This window comes from Balaenoptera ricei, chromosome 6 (genome assembly GCF_028023285.1).
Source record: "Balaenoptera ricei isolate mBalRic1 chromosome 6, mBalRic1.hap2, whole genome shotgun sequence".
Taxonomy (NCBI): Eukaryota; Metazoa; Chordata; class Mammalia; order Artiodactyla; family Balaenopteridae; genus Balaenoptera; species Balaenoptera ricei.
Window position 1 is genome coordinate 24,785,875 of NC_082644.1, and position 14,032 is coordinate 24,799,906.

The window sequence follows — 14,032 nt, forward strand, 5'->3', positions numbered from 1 at the left end:
ATATAACCACTCCAGCTTTCTGTGATTAATGATATTAATCACAGAAATCACAATAATGATATTACTGTTCTAATGATATATTTTTAGAGGAAACTTTAAAATTTAGAATAGTTTTAGATTTACAGAAAAATTGCAAAGATAATACAGCTTGCATATACCTCACATCTAGTTTCTTCTATTAACATTTTGTATTAGTATGGCACATTTATGACAATAAATGAATATTGATACATTATTATTGACTAAAGTCCACACTTTATTCAGATTTCCTTAGTTTTTTAAAATTAATTAATTAATTAATTTATTTATTTATTTATTATTTTTGACTGCATTGGGTCCCTGTTGCTGTGTGCAGGCTTCCTCTAGTTGCAGCAAGCGGGGGCTACTCTACATTGCAGTGCACGGCCTTCTCATTGCGGTGGCTTCTCTTATGGCGGAGCACAGGTCCCAGGCACACGGGCTTCAGTAGTTGTGGCACATGGACTCAGCAGTTGTGGCTCACGGGCTCTAGAACACAGGCTCAGTAGCTGTGGCGCACAGGCCCTGCTGCCCCGCGGCATGTGGGATTTTCCCGGACCAGGGCTTGAACCCTTATCCCCTACACTGGCAGGTGGACTCCCAACCACTGCGCCACCAGGGAAGTCCCTAGCTTTCCTTAGTTTTTACCTAAAGTGTTTTTTTCTGTTTCTAGTATTCCATCTAAGATACCAAGGTACATTTAGTCTCCTTAGGCTCCTCTTGGCTGAACTGTTTCTCAGACTTTCCTTGGTTTTGAAGACCTTGACAGTATTGAGGAGTGTTGGTCACCTATTTTGTAGAGTGTCCCCTATTTGGGATTTGCCTGATGTTTCCTCATGATTAGATGGAAGTTATAGGATTTGGGGAGGAAGACCACAGATGTAAAGTGCCATTCTCTTCACATATCAATGGCACATACTATCAACATAACTTATCCCTAGTGATGTTGACCTTAGTCTCCTGGCTGAGGTGGACTCCTGTCAAATTTCTTCACTGTATAGTCTGTTTATTCCCTTTCCATATTGTCCTCTTTGACAGTATGACACAATGTACAGCCCACAGTTAAAAAGTGGGGAGTTATACTGCACCTCCTGAGAGCAGAGTATCTATATAAGTTATTTGGAATTCTTCTGTACAGGATACTTTCTATTTTCCTTCCTTCCTTCCTTCCTTCCTTCCTTCCTTCCTTCCTTCTTTCCTTCCTTTCTTTCTTCCTTCCTTCCTTCCTTCCTTCCTTCCTTCCTTCCTTTCTTTCTTTCTTTCTTTCTTTCTTTCCTTCTTTCTTTCCTTCTTTCTTTCTTTATTTCTTGCTCATTTATTTATTCATATGGATTCACGGATATTAATTTTATACTTTGGGTTATAACCCAATACTAAATTATTTATTTTCTTGGTCAAATTGCTTCAGCTTTAGCCATTGGCAGCTCTTTTAGTCGGCTCATGTAGACCTTATTTATTTATTTATTTATTTATTTATTTATTTATTTAGAAGTTTCTTTTTACTTTTTTGAAAGTCTGTCTTTAATATTTTATTTATTTATTTTTCTTTTTTTAAAAAAATCTTTATTGGAGTATAATTGCTTTACTCCAATAATGGTATGTTAGTTTCCGCTTTATAACAAAGTGAATCAGCTATACATATACATATATCCCCATATATCTTTTTTTTTTTTTTAAAGATTTATTTTATTGATTGATTGATTGCCATGTTGGGTCTTTGTTTCTATGCTAGGGCTTTCTCTAGTTACGGCAAGCGGGGGCCACTCTTCATTGCGGTGTGCGGGCCTCTCACTATCGTGGCCTCTCTTGTTGCGGAGCGCAGGCTCCAGACACGCAGGCTCAGCAGTTGTGGCTCACGGGCCCAGTCACTCCACGGCATGTGGGATCTTCCCAGACCAGGGCTCGAATCCGTGTCCCCTACATTAGCAGGCACATTCTCAACCACTGCACCACCAGGAAAGCCCCATATATCTTCCCTCTTGCATCTCCCTCCCACCTTCACCATCCAACCCCTCTAGGTGGTCACAAAGCACTGAGCTGATCTCCCTGTGCTATGTGGCTGCTTTCCACTAGCTATCTATTTTACATTTGGTAGTGCATATATGTCCATGCCACTCTCTCACTTCGTCCCAGCTTACCCTTCCCCCTCCCCATGTCTTCAAGTCCATCCTATACATCTGCATCTTTATTCCTGTCTTGCCCCTAGGTTTTTCAGAACCTTTTTTTTTTTTTTAGATTCTATATATATGTGTTGGCATACGGTATTTGTTTTTCTCTTTCTGACTTACTTCACTCTGTATGACAGACTCTAGGTCCATCCATCTCACTACAAATATCTCAATTCCGTTTCTTTTTATGGCTGAGTAATATTCCATTGTATATATGTGCTACATCTTCTTTATCCATTCATCGGTCGATGGACACTTAGGTTGTTTCCATGTCCTGGTTATTGTAAATAGAGCTGCAATGAACGTTGTGGTACATGACTCTGTTTGAATTATGGTTTTCTAAGGATATATGCCCAGTAGTGGGATTGCTGGTTCGCATGGTAGTTCTATTTTTAGTTTTTTAAGGAACCTCCATACTGTTCTTCGTAGTGACTGTATCAATTTATATTCCCACCAACAGTGCAAGAGGGTTCCCTTTTCTCCGCACCCTCTCCAGCATTTATGGTTTGTAGATTTTTGATGATGGCCATTCTGGCCAGTGTGGGTTGATACCTCATTGTAGTTTTGATTTGCATTTCCCTAATGCTTAGTGAAGGTTGAGCATCTTTTCATGTGTTTATTGGCAATCTGTATATCATCTTTGGAGAAACGTCTGTTTAGGTCTTCTGTCCATTTTTTGATTGGGTTGTTTGTTTTTTTGGTATTGAGCTGCATGAGCTGCTTGTAAATTTTGGAGATTAATCATTTGTCACTTGCTTCATTTGCAAATATTTTCTCCCATCCTGAGGGTTGTCTTTTCATCTGGTTTATGGTTTCCATTGCTGTGCAAAAGCTTTTAAGTTTCACTAGTTCCCATTTGTTTATTTTTGTTTTTATTTCCATTTCTCTAGGAGGTGGGTCAAAAAGGATCTTGTTGTGATTTATGTCGTAGAGTGTTCTGCCTGTGTTTTCCTCTAAGACTTTTATAGTGTCTGGCCTTACATTTAAGTCTTTAATCCATTTTGGGTTTATTTTTGTGTATGGTGTTAGGGAGTGTTCTAATTTCATTCTTTTACATGTAGCTGTCCAGTTTTCCCAGCACCACTTATTGAAGAGGCTGTCTTTTCTACATTGTATACTCTTGCCTCCTTTATCAAAAATAAGGTGACCATATGTGCTTGGGTTTATCTCTGGGCTTTCTATCCTGTGCCATTGATCTAAATTTCTGTTTTGGTGCCAGTACCATGCTGTCTTGATTACTGTAGCTTTGTAGTAAAGTCTGAAGTCCTAGAGCCTGATTCCTCCAGCTCCGATTTTCTTTTCTTTTTTTTGAATTTTTGAATTTTATTTTATTTATATTTTTATACAGCAGGTTCTTATTAGTTATCCATTTTATACATATTAGTATATATATATATATCAATCCCAATCTCCCAATTCATGACACCACCACCACCACCCCTGCCGCTCTGCCCCTTGGTGTCCATACGTTTGTTCTGTACATCTGTGTCTCAATTTCTGCCCTGAAAACTGGTTCATCTGTATCATTTTTCTAGGTTCGACATATATGCGTTTATATACGATATTTGTTTTTCTCTTTCTCACTTACTTCACTCTGTATGACAGTCTCTATATCCATCCACGTCTCTACATATGACCCAATTTCGTTCCTTTTTATGGCAGAGTAATATTCCATTGTATATATGGACCACATCTTCTTTATCCATTCGTCTGTTGATGGCATTTAAGTTGCTTCCATGACCTGGCTATTGTAAATAGTGCTGCAATGAACATTGGGGTGCATGTGTCTTTTTTTTTTTTTCACACACACACACTGGATTTTATTTTTACAAGAGATAAATAGACTGACACCAAGCATTGTACATGGATGACCACAACAAAAGCAACAATGATTGCAATTACCCAACATGAAACACACTCATACTATGTCATAATATTGACATTCAGTCCAGTAATCCTCCACTGTAACAGCTCCTTTACTTTGCAGTGAAAATTGATTTGTATATTCTTTGCCTCTGAGACCTTGTGGGATTTTTTTTTTTTAATTCAGACAGAAAGTCACAAAAATTATACTCATCCTCATCAGTTCACTCAGTCCCATGTAATTAATTTTTTTTTATCTTGATCTTTTTTTAGCACTTTTATGAGTTCATCAGTTTTTCATTAGCGTTCTGAAAATGCTTATTCATTCAGTTCACCAGTACAGTCAGTTACCAGAAACCTGTACTTGTCAGAGTCTTTTCCATGAATTTCTTGAAGATGAAACCCTTTTATAGGAACATATTTGCAAAATCATCAGAGTACACCCAGAACTGTCTGTAAATGACAAAAGACTTAAAAATGACCACAGTTAAAGATTTGATGAAAGTTCATAATAATGCAGTTGACAAGAAAATTAGTTATTTCTGAGATATACATTTTAAAGTAATAACTAGGATTATTACTTATAACATTATACCAGAACATATAAGATTTTTAAAAATTTCATGTAATGTCTGAAACATTTATATTAACATATTTCCATACAAATAACCCAATGAAAGTTTAGTATTAGTTGTTTTGTTTGTTTGTTTTTTTATACTGCAGGTTCTTATTAGGCATCAATTCTATACACATCAGTGTATACATGTCAATCCCAATCGCCCAATTCAGCACACCACCATCCCCACCCCACCGCAGTTTTCCCCCCTTGGTGTCCATATGTCCATTCTCTACATCTGTGTCTCAACTTCTGCCCTGCAAACTGGCTCATCTGTACCATTTTTCTAGGTTCCGCATACATGCATTAATATACGATATTTGTTTTTCTCTTTCTGACTTACTTCACTCTGTATGACAGTCTCTAGATCCATCCACGTCTCAACAAATGACTCAATTTCGTTCCTTTTTATGGCTGAGTAATATTCCATTGTATATATGTACCACAACTTCTTTATCCATTCGTCTGTTGATGGGCATTTAGGTTGCTTCCATGACCTGGCTATTGTAAATAGTGCTGCAATGAACATTCGGGTGCATGTGTCTTTTTGAATTACGGTTTTCTCTGGGTATATGCCCAGTAGTGGGATTGCTGGGTCATATGGTAATTCTATTTTTAGTTTTTTAAGGAACCTCCATATTGTTCTCCATAGTGGCTGTATCAATTTACATTCCCACCAACAGTGCAAGAGGGTTCCCTTTTCACCACACCCTCTCCAGCATTTGTTGTTTGTAGATTTTCTGATGATGCCCATTCTAACAGGAGTGAGGTGATACCTCATTGTAGTTTTGATTTGCATTTCTCTAATAATTAGTGATGTTGAGCATCTTTTCATGTGCTTCGTGGCCATCTGTATGTCTTCTTTGGAGAAATGTCTATTTAGGTCTTCTGCCCATTTTTGGATTGGGGTGTTTGTTTCTTTGATATTGAGCTGAATGAGCTGTTTATATATTTTGGAGATTAATCCTTTGTCCGTTGATTCATTTGCAAATATTTTCTCCCATTCTGAGGGTTGTCTTTTCGTCTTGTTTATGGTTTCCTTTGCTGTGCAAAAGCTTTGAAGTTTCATTAGGTCCCATTTGTTTATTTTTGTTTTTATTTCCATTACTCTAGGAGGTGGATCAAAAAAGATCTTGCTGTGATTTATGTCAAAGAGTGTTCTTCCTATGTTTTCCTCTAAGAGTTTTATAGTGTCCAGTCTTATATTTAGGTCTCTAATCCATTTTGAGTTTATTTTTGTGTATGGTGTTAGGGAGTATTCTAATTTCATTCTTTTACATGTAGCTGTCCAGTTTTCCCAGCACCACTTATTGAAGAGACTGTCTTTTCTCCATTGTATATCTTTGCCTCCTTTGTCATAGATTAGTTGACCATAGGTGCATGGGTTAATCTCTGGGCTTTCTATCTTGTTCCATTGATCTATGTTTCTGTTTTTGTGCCAGTACCATATTGTCTTGATTACTGTAGCTTTGTAGTATAGTCTGAAGTCAGGGAGTTTGATTCCTCCAGCTCCATTTTTTTGCCTCAAGACTGCTTTGGCTATTCGGGGTCTTTTGTGTCTCCATACAAATTTTAAGATGATTTGTTCTAGCTCCGTAAAAAATGCCATTGGTAATTTGATAGGGATTGCATTGAATCTGTAGATTGCTTTGGGTAGTATACTCATTTTCACAATGTTGATTCTTCCAATCCAAGAACATGGTATATCTCTCCATCTGTTGGTATCATCTTTAATTTCTTTCATCAGTGTCTTATAGTTTTCTGCATACAGGTCTTTTGTCTCCCTAGGTAGGTTTATTCCTAGGTATTTTATTCTTTTTGTTGCAATGGTAAATGGGAGTGTTTCCATAATTTCTCTTTCAGATTTTTCATCATTAGTGTATAGGAATGCAAGAGATTTCTGTGCATTAATTTTGTATCCTGCAACTTTACCATATTCATTAATTAGCTCTAGCAGTTTTCTGGTGGCAGTTTTAGGATTCTCTATGTATAGTATCATGTCATCCGCAAACAGTGACAGTTTTACTTCTTCTTTTCCAATTTGTATTCCTTTTATTTCTTTTTCTTCTCTGATTGCCGTGGTTAGGACTTCCAGAACTATGTTGAATAATAGTGGTGAGAGTGGACATCCTTGTCTCGTTCCTGATCTTAGAGGAAATGCTTTCAGTTTTTCACCATTGAGAATGATGTTTGCTGTGGGTTTGTCATATATGGCCTTTATTATGTTGAGGTAGGTTCCCTCTATGCCCACTTTCTGGAGAGTTTTTATCAGAAATGGGTGTTGAATTTTGTCAAAAGCTTTTTCTGCATCTATTGAGATGATCATATGGTTTTTATTCTTCAATTTGTTAATATGGTGTATCACATTGATTGATTTGCGTATATTGAAGAATCCTTGCATCCCTGGGATAAATCCCACTTGATCGTGGTGTATGATCCTTTTAATGTGTTGTTGGATTCTGTTTGCTAGTATTTTGTTGAGGATTTTTGCATCTATATTCATCAGTGATATTGGTCTGTAATTTTCTTTTTTTGTAGTATCTTTGTCTGGTTTTGGTATCAGGATGATGGTGGCCCCATAGAATGAGTTTGGGAGTATTTCTTCCTCTGCAATTTTTTGGAAGAGTTTGAGAAGGATAGGTGTTAACTCCTCTCTAAATGTTTGATAGAATTCCCTGTGAAGCCATCTGGTCCTGGACTTTTGTTTGTTGGAAGATGTTTAATCATAGTTTCAATTTCATTACTTGTGATTGGTCTGTTCATATTTTCTGTTTCTTCCTGGTTCAGTCTTGGAAGGTTATACCTTTCTAAGAATTAGTCCATTTCTTCCAGGTTGTCCATTTTATTGGCAAAGAGTTGCTTGTAGTAGTCTCTTAGGATGTTTTGTATTTCTGCGGTGTCTGTTGTAACTTCTCCTTTTTCATTTCTGATTTTATTGATTTGAGTCCTCTCCCTCTTTTTCTTGATGAGTCTGGCTAATGGCTTATCAATTTTGTTTATCTTCTCAAAGAACCAACTTTTAGTTTTATTGACCTTTGCTATTGTTTTCTTTGTTTCTATTTCATTTATTTCTGCTCTGATCTTTATGATTTCTTTCCTTCTGCTAACTTTGGGTTTTGTTTGTTCTTCTTTCTCTAGTTTCTTTAAGTGTAAGGTTAGATTGTTTACTTGAGCTTTTTCTTGTTTCTTTAGGTAGGCTTGTATAGCTATAAACTTCCCTCTTAGAACTGCTTTTGCTGCATCCCATAGGTTTTGGGTCGTCGTGTTTTCATTGTCATTTGTCTCTAGGTATTTTTTGATTTCCTCTTTGATTTCTTCAGTGATCTCTTGGTTATTTAGTAACGTATTGTTTAGCCTCCATGTGTTTGTCCTTTTTACGTTTTTTTCCCTGTAATTCATTTCTAATCTCATAGCGTTGTGGTCAGAAAAGATGCTTGATATGATTTCAATTTTCTTAAATTTACTGAGGCTTGATTTGTGACCCAAGATGTGATCTATCTTGGAGAATGTTCCGTGCGCACTTGAGAAGAACGTGTAATCTGCTGTTTTTGGATGGAATGTCCGATATATATCAATTAAATCTATCTGGTCTATTGTGTCATTTAAAGCTTCTGTTTCCTTATTTATTTTCATTTTGGATGATCTGTCCATTGGTGTAAGTGAGGTGTTAAAGTCCCCCACTATTATTGTGTTACTGTTGATTTCCTCTTTTATAGCTGTTAGCAGTTGCCTTATGTATTGAGGTGCTCCTATGTTGGGTGCATATATATTTATAATTGTTATATCTTCTTCTTGGATTGATCCCTGGATCATTATGTAGTGTCCTTCCTTGTCTCTTGTAACATTCTTTAATTTAAAGTCTATTTTATCTGATATGAGTATAGCTACTCCAGCTTTCTTTTGATTTCCATTTGCATGGAATATCTTTTTCCATCCCATCACTTTCAGTCTGTATGTGTCCCTAGGTCTAAAGTGGGTCTCTTGTAGACAGCATATATATGGGTCTTGTTTTTGTATCCATTCAGCCAGTCTATGTCTTTTGGTTGGGGCATTTAATCCATTCACGTTTAAGGTAATTATCCATATGTATGTTCCTATGACCATTTTCTTAATTGTTTTGGGTTTGTTTGTGTAGGTCCTTTTCTTCTCTTGTGTTTCCCACTTAGAGAAGTTCCTTTAGCATTTGTTGTAGAGCTGGTTTGGTGGTGCTGAATTCTCTTAGCTTTTGCTTGTCTGTAAAGCTTTTGATTTCTCCATCAAATCTAAATGAGATCCTTGCCGGGTAGAGTAATCTTGGTTGTAGGTTCTTCCCTTTCATCACTTTAAGTATATCATGCCACTCCCTTCTGGCTTGCAGAGTTTCTGCTGAGAAATCAGCTGTTAACCTTATGGGAGTTCCCTTGTATGTTATTTGTCGTTTTTCCCTTCCTGCTTTCAATAATTTTTCTTTGTCTTTAATTTTTGCCACTTTGATTACTATGTGTCTCGGCGTGTTTCTCCTTGGGTTTATCCTGTATGGGACTCTCTGCGCTTCCTGGACTTGGGTGGCTATTTCCTTTCCCATGTTAGGGAAGTTTTCGACTATAATCTCTTCAAATATTTTCTCTGGTCCTTTCTCTCTCTCTTCTCCTTCTGGGACCCCTATAATGCGAATGTTGTTGCGTTTAATGTTGTCCCAGAGGTCTCTTAGGCTGTCTTCATTTCTTTTCATTCTTTTTTCTTTAGTCTGTTCCGCAGCAGTGAATTCCATCATTCTGTCTTCCAGGTCACTTATCCGTTCTTCTTCCTCAGTTATTCTGCTATTGATTCCTTCTAGTGTAGTTTTCATTTCAGTTATTGTATTGGTCATCTCTGTTTGTTTGTTCTTTAATTCTTCTAGGTCTTTGTTAATCATTTCTTGCATCTTCTCAATCTTTGCCTCCATTCTTATTCCAAGGTCCTGGATCATCTTCACTATCATTATTCTGAATTCTTTTTCTGGAAGGTTGCCTATCTCCACTTCATTTAGTTGTTTTTCTGGGGTTTTTTCTTGTTCCTTCATCTGGTACATAGCCCTCTGCCTTTTCATCTTCTCTATCTTTCTGTAACTGTGGTTTTTGGTCCACAGACTGCAGGATTATAGTTTTTCTTGCTTCTGTTGTCTGCCCTCTGGTGGTTGAGGCTATCTAAGAGGCTTGATGGGAGGCTCTGGTGGTGGGTAGAGCTGACTGTTGCTGTGGCGGTCAGAGCTCAGTAAAACCTTAATCCACTTGACTGTTGATGGGTGGGGCTGGGTTCCCTCCCTGTTGCTGTGGCAGTCAGAGCTCAGTAAAACCTTAATCCACTTGACTGTTGATGGGTGGGGCTGGGTTCCCTCCCTGTTGGCTGTTTTGCCTGAGGCAACCCAACACTGGAGCCTACCCGTGCTCTTTGGTGGGGTTAATGGCAGACTCTGGGAGGGCTCACACCAAGGAGAACTTCCCAGAACCTCTGCTGCCAGTGTCCTTATCCCCACGGTGAAACAGAGCCACCACTCGCCTCTGCAGGAGACCCCCCAACACCAGCAGGTAGGTCTGGTTCAGTCTCCCCCAGGCTCACTGCTCCTTCCCCTGGGTCCTGATGCACACATTACTTTGTGTGTGCCCTCCAAGAGTGGGGTCTCTGTTTCCCCCAGTCCCGTCAAAGTCCTGCAATCCAATTCCCACTAGGCTTCAAAGTCTGATTCTCTAGGAATTCCTCCTCCCATTGCCTGACCCCCAGGTTGGGAAGCCTGACGTGGGGCTCAGAACCTTTACTCCAGTGGGTGGACTTCTGTGGTATAAGTGTTCGCCAGTCTGTGAGTCATCCACCCAGCAGTTACGGGGTTTGATTTTACTCTGCTTGCGCCCCTCCTACCGTCTCACTGTGGCTTCTCCTCTGTCCTTGGACGTGGGGTATCCTCCTTGGTGAAGTCCAGGGTCTTCCTGTCAATGATGGTCCAGCAGTCAGTTGTGATTCTGGTGCTCTCGCAAGAGGGAGTGACAGCACGTCCTTCTACTCCGCCATCTTGGTTAATCTCTATAATGTCTTCAAATATTTTCTCTGGTGCTTTCTCTCTCTCTTCTTTTTCAGGGACCCCTATAATGCGAATGTGGTTGCATTTAATGTTGTCCCAGAGGTTTCTTAGGCTGTCTTCATTTCTTTTCACTCTTTATTCTTTATTCTGTTCCACAGCAGTGAATTCCACCATTCTGTCTTCCAGGTCACTCACCGTTTTTCTGCCTCAGTTTTTCTGCTATTGATTCCTTCTAGTGTATTTTTCATTTTAGTTATTGCATTTTTCATCTCTGTTTGTTTGTCCTTTAATTCTCCTAGGTCTTTGTTAAACATTTCTTGCATCTTCTCGATCTTTGCCTCCATTCTTTTTCCGAGGTCCTTGATTATCTTCACTGTCATTATTCTGAATTCTTTTTCTGGAAGGTTGCCTATTTCCACTTCATTTAATTGTTTTTCTGGGGTTTTATCTTATTCCTTCATCAGATATATAGCCCTCTGACTTTTCATGTTGTCTATCTTTCTGTGAATGTGGTTTTTGTTCCACAGGCTGCAGGACTGTAGTTCTTCTTCCTTCTGCTGTCTGCCCTCTGGTGGATGAGGTTATCTATGAGGTTTTTGCAAGTTTCCTGATGGGAGGGACTGGTACAGCTCCATTTTTCTGTCTCAAGATTGCTTTGGCTATTTGGGATCTTTTGTGTTTCCATACAAATTGTGAACTTTTTTGTTCTAGTTCTGTGAAAAATGCCATTGGTAGTTTGATATGGATTGCATTGACTCTGTAGATTGTTTTGGGTAGTATAGTCATTTTCACTATGTTAACTCTTCCAATCCAAGGAAATGGTATATCTCTCCCTCTTTTTGTATCATCTTTAATTTCTTTCATCAGTGTCTTATAGTTTTCTGCATACAGGTGTTTTGTCTCCTTAGGTAGGTTCGTTCCTAGGTATTTTATTCTTTTTGTTGCAATGGTAAATGGGAATGTTTCCTTAATTTCACTTTTAGAGTTTACATCATTAGTGTATAGGAATGCAAGAGATTGCTGTGCATTAATTTTGTATCCTGATTTTTTTTAGCAGTTTCTTGCTTTCTGTTTTAAATATTGTTTGTGTTAAATGTTATCTGAATACACTGAGACCTACTTCAAACAACGCTATTTTTTTTTGTTTTTCAATAGCAAACAATTTTTAAAACCTCAGTGGAGAATAATCTAGTATCCTCACAAAATATTAACCCTTTCTATTCTTCTTTTTCACTCTTGACATTCCCTGTTTCCTTCTGTTATCATTCCCCTTCTGTCTCAAGAACTTCCTTTAGCAATTTTCAAATTAAGTCTGCTGGCAACAAATTCACTCAGTTTTCCTTCATCTGAGAGTGTCTTCATTTCACTTTCATTTCTGAAGGATATTCTCACTGGATATAGAATTCTGTTCACAGTTCCTTTCTCTTAGCACTTGAAAAATGTTGTGCTATTTCCTTCTGGCCTCCATGGCTTCTAATGAGAAATCACAGGAATTAGAGACAACCTGCCCCAGGAGGCAATGTGTCATCTCTCTATGGATGTGTTCAGGAAGGGTTTTTTTGTTTTTTCTTTTTTCTTTTTTTTCCTTTAGTTTTCAGTAATTTGATTATGTTGTTTCTGGGCATTATGATGTTTTGGGGCTTATTCTTACTCAGCTTCTTGAATCTGTAGGTTGTGCCTTTCCCCAAATTTGTGAAGCTTTCAGTCATTATTTATTCAAATATTATTTTTCAGCCTTGCCCTCTTCCTCCTCTCCTAGATGTTAGATATACTGCTATTTTCCTACCAGCCCTTCATATTCTGTTTATTAAATTTTTTTTTATTTAAATAGTTTTAATTGTGGAAAAGAACACATATAAAATTTACCATTTGAACTATTTCTAAGTGTACACTTCAATAGTGTTAAGTATATTTACAGTATTGTGCAACCAATATCCAGAAGTTTTCATCTTGTAAAACTGAAACTCTATACTCATTAAAAAACAGCACCCCATTTCGTCCTCCCTCCAGGCCCCAACAACCATCAATCTAATTTCTGTTGATATGAATTTGACGTCTCTACATATTTCATATAAGTGGAATCATACAGTATTTTTCTTTTTGTGAACTGCTTATTTCACTTAGCATAATGTCCTCAAGATTCATTCACATTGTAGAACGTGTCAGAATTTTCTTCCTTTTTCAGAATGAATAGTATTCCATTGCATGTATATAGTGCATTTTGTTTATTCATTTCTCTGTCTATGGACACTTGGGTTGCTTCCTCCTCTTGCCTATTGTGAACAGTGCTACTATGAAAATGGGTGTGCAAATATCTCTTCAAGATCCTGCTGTTAATTCTTTTGATATATACCCAGAAGTGGAATTACTGGATCACAGAGTAATTCTATTTTTAATTTGTGAGTAACTGCTATATTGTTTTCCATAGCAGATGCACCATTTTACATTATTTTGTGTCAAGTTTCTTTGCTGAACATTGTGTTTGGGATTCATCCATGTTGTTGCCAGTAGTTATGGTTTGTTTATTCTCATTGCTGTGTAGCACTCCATTAGGTAAAAATCCCACAATTTATTTATTTATTTTACTATAGACTTTGGGGTTGTTTCCAGGTTTGGGCTATTAAAAAGAGTGTTGCTATGAATATTCTTGTGTGTTTCTGGTGAATATATATATATATATATATATATATATATATATATATATATATATATATTTACACATTTCTGCCAAGTTAAATTCCTAGGAGTGGAATGATTCTGGTGATTATAGTAATATTGTATTACAGTTTTGATTTGAAATTTCCTGATGACTAGTGGAGTTAGCACAGACCTTTACAAATGCTTATGGGCCATTTGGGTATCACCTTTTGTGAAGTGTCTATCACAGGTTTTGCCAATTTTTCTGAAGGTTTGCTTCTTCTTTATGATTTTGTAAGAGTTCTTTATAAGTTCTGGATATGAGTGCTTTGTCAGATACATGTGTTACAATACCATGTCCCTTTTTGTGGCTTTGCTTTTCACTCTCTAAATGGTTTCTTTTGATGAAAAGATGTTCTTACTAATGACGAAGTCCGACTTCTAATTTTTATTTCCCTTTTAGTATTTTCTGTAACCTTATTTAGAAAAGGCTTACGTAACCCAAAGTCATTAAGATATCATGTTTTCTTCTAAGAGCTTCATTGTTTAACTTTTATATTTAGGTATGCAGTCCATCTGGAATCAGTTTTCGTTTATGATTTCAGATTTGGGTCAATAGACATTTCTTCCTCATATGACTTTTCAAATGACCCGTACTATTTTTTGAAGACCATCTTTTCCAATTCCACCACTGTG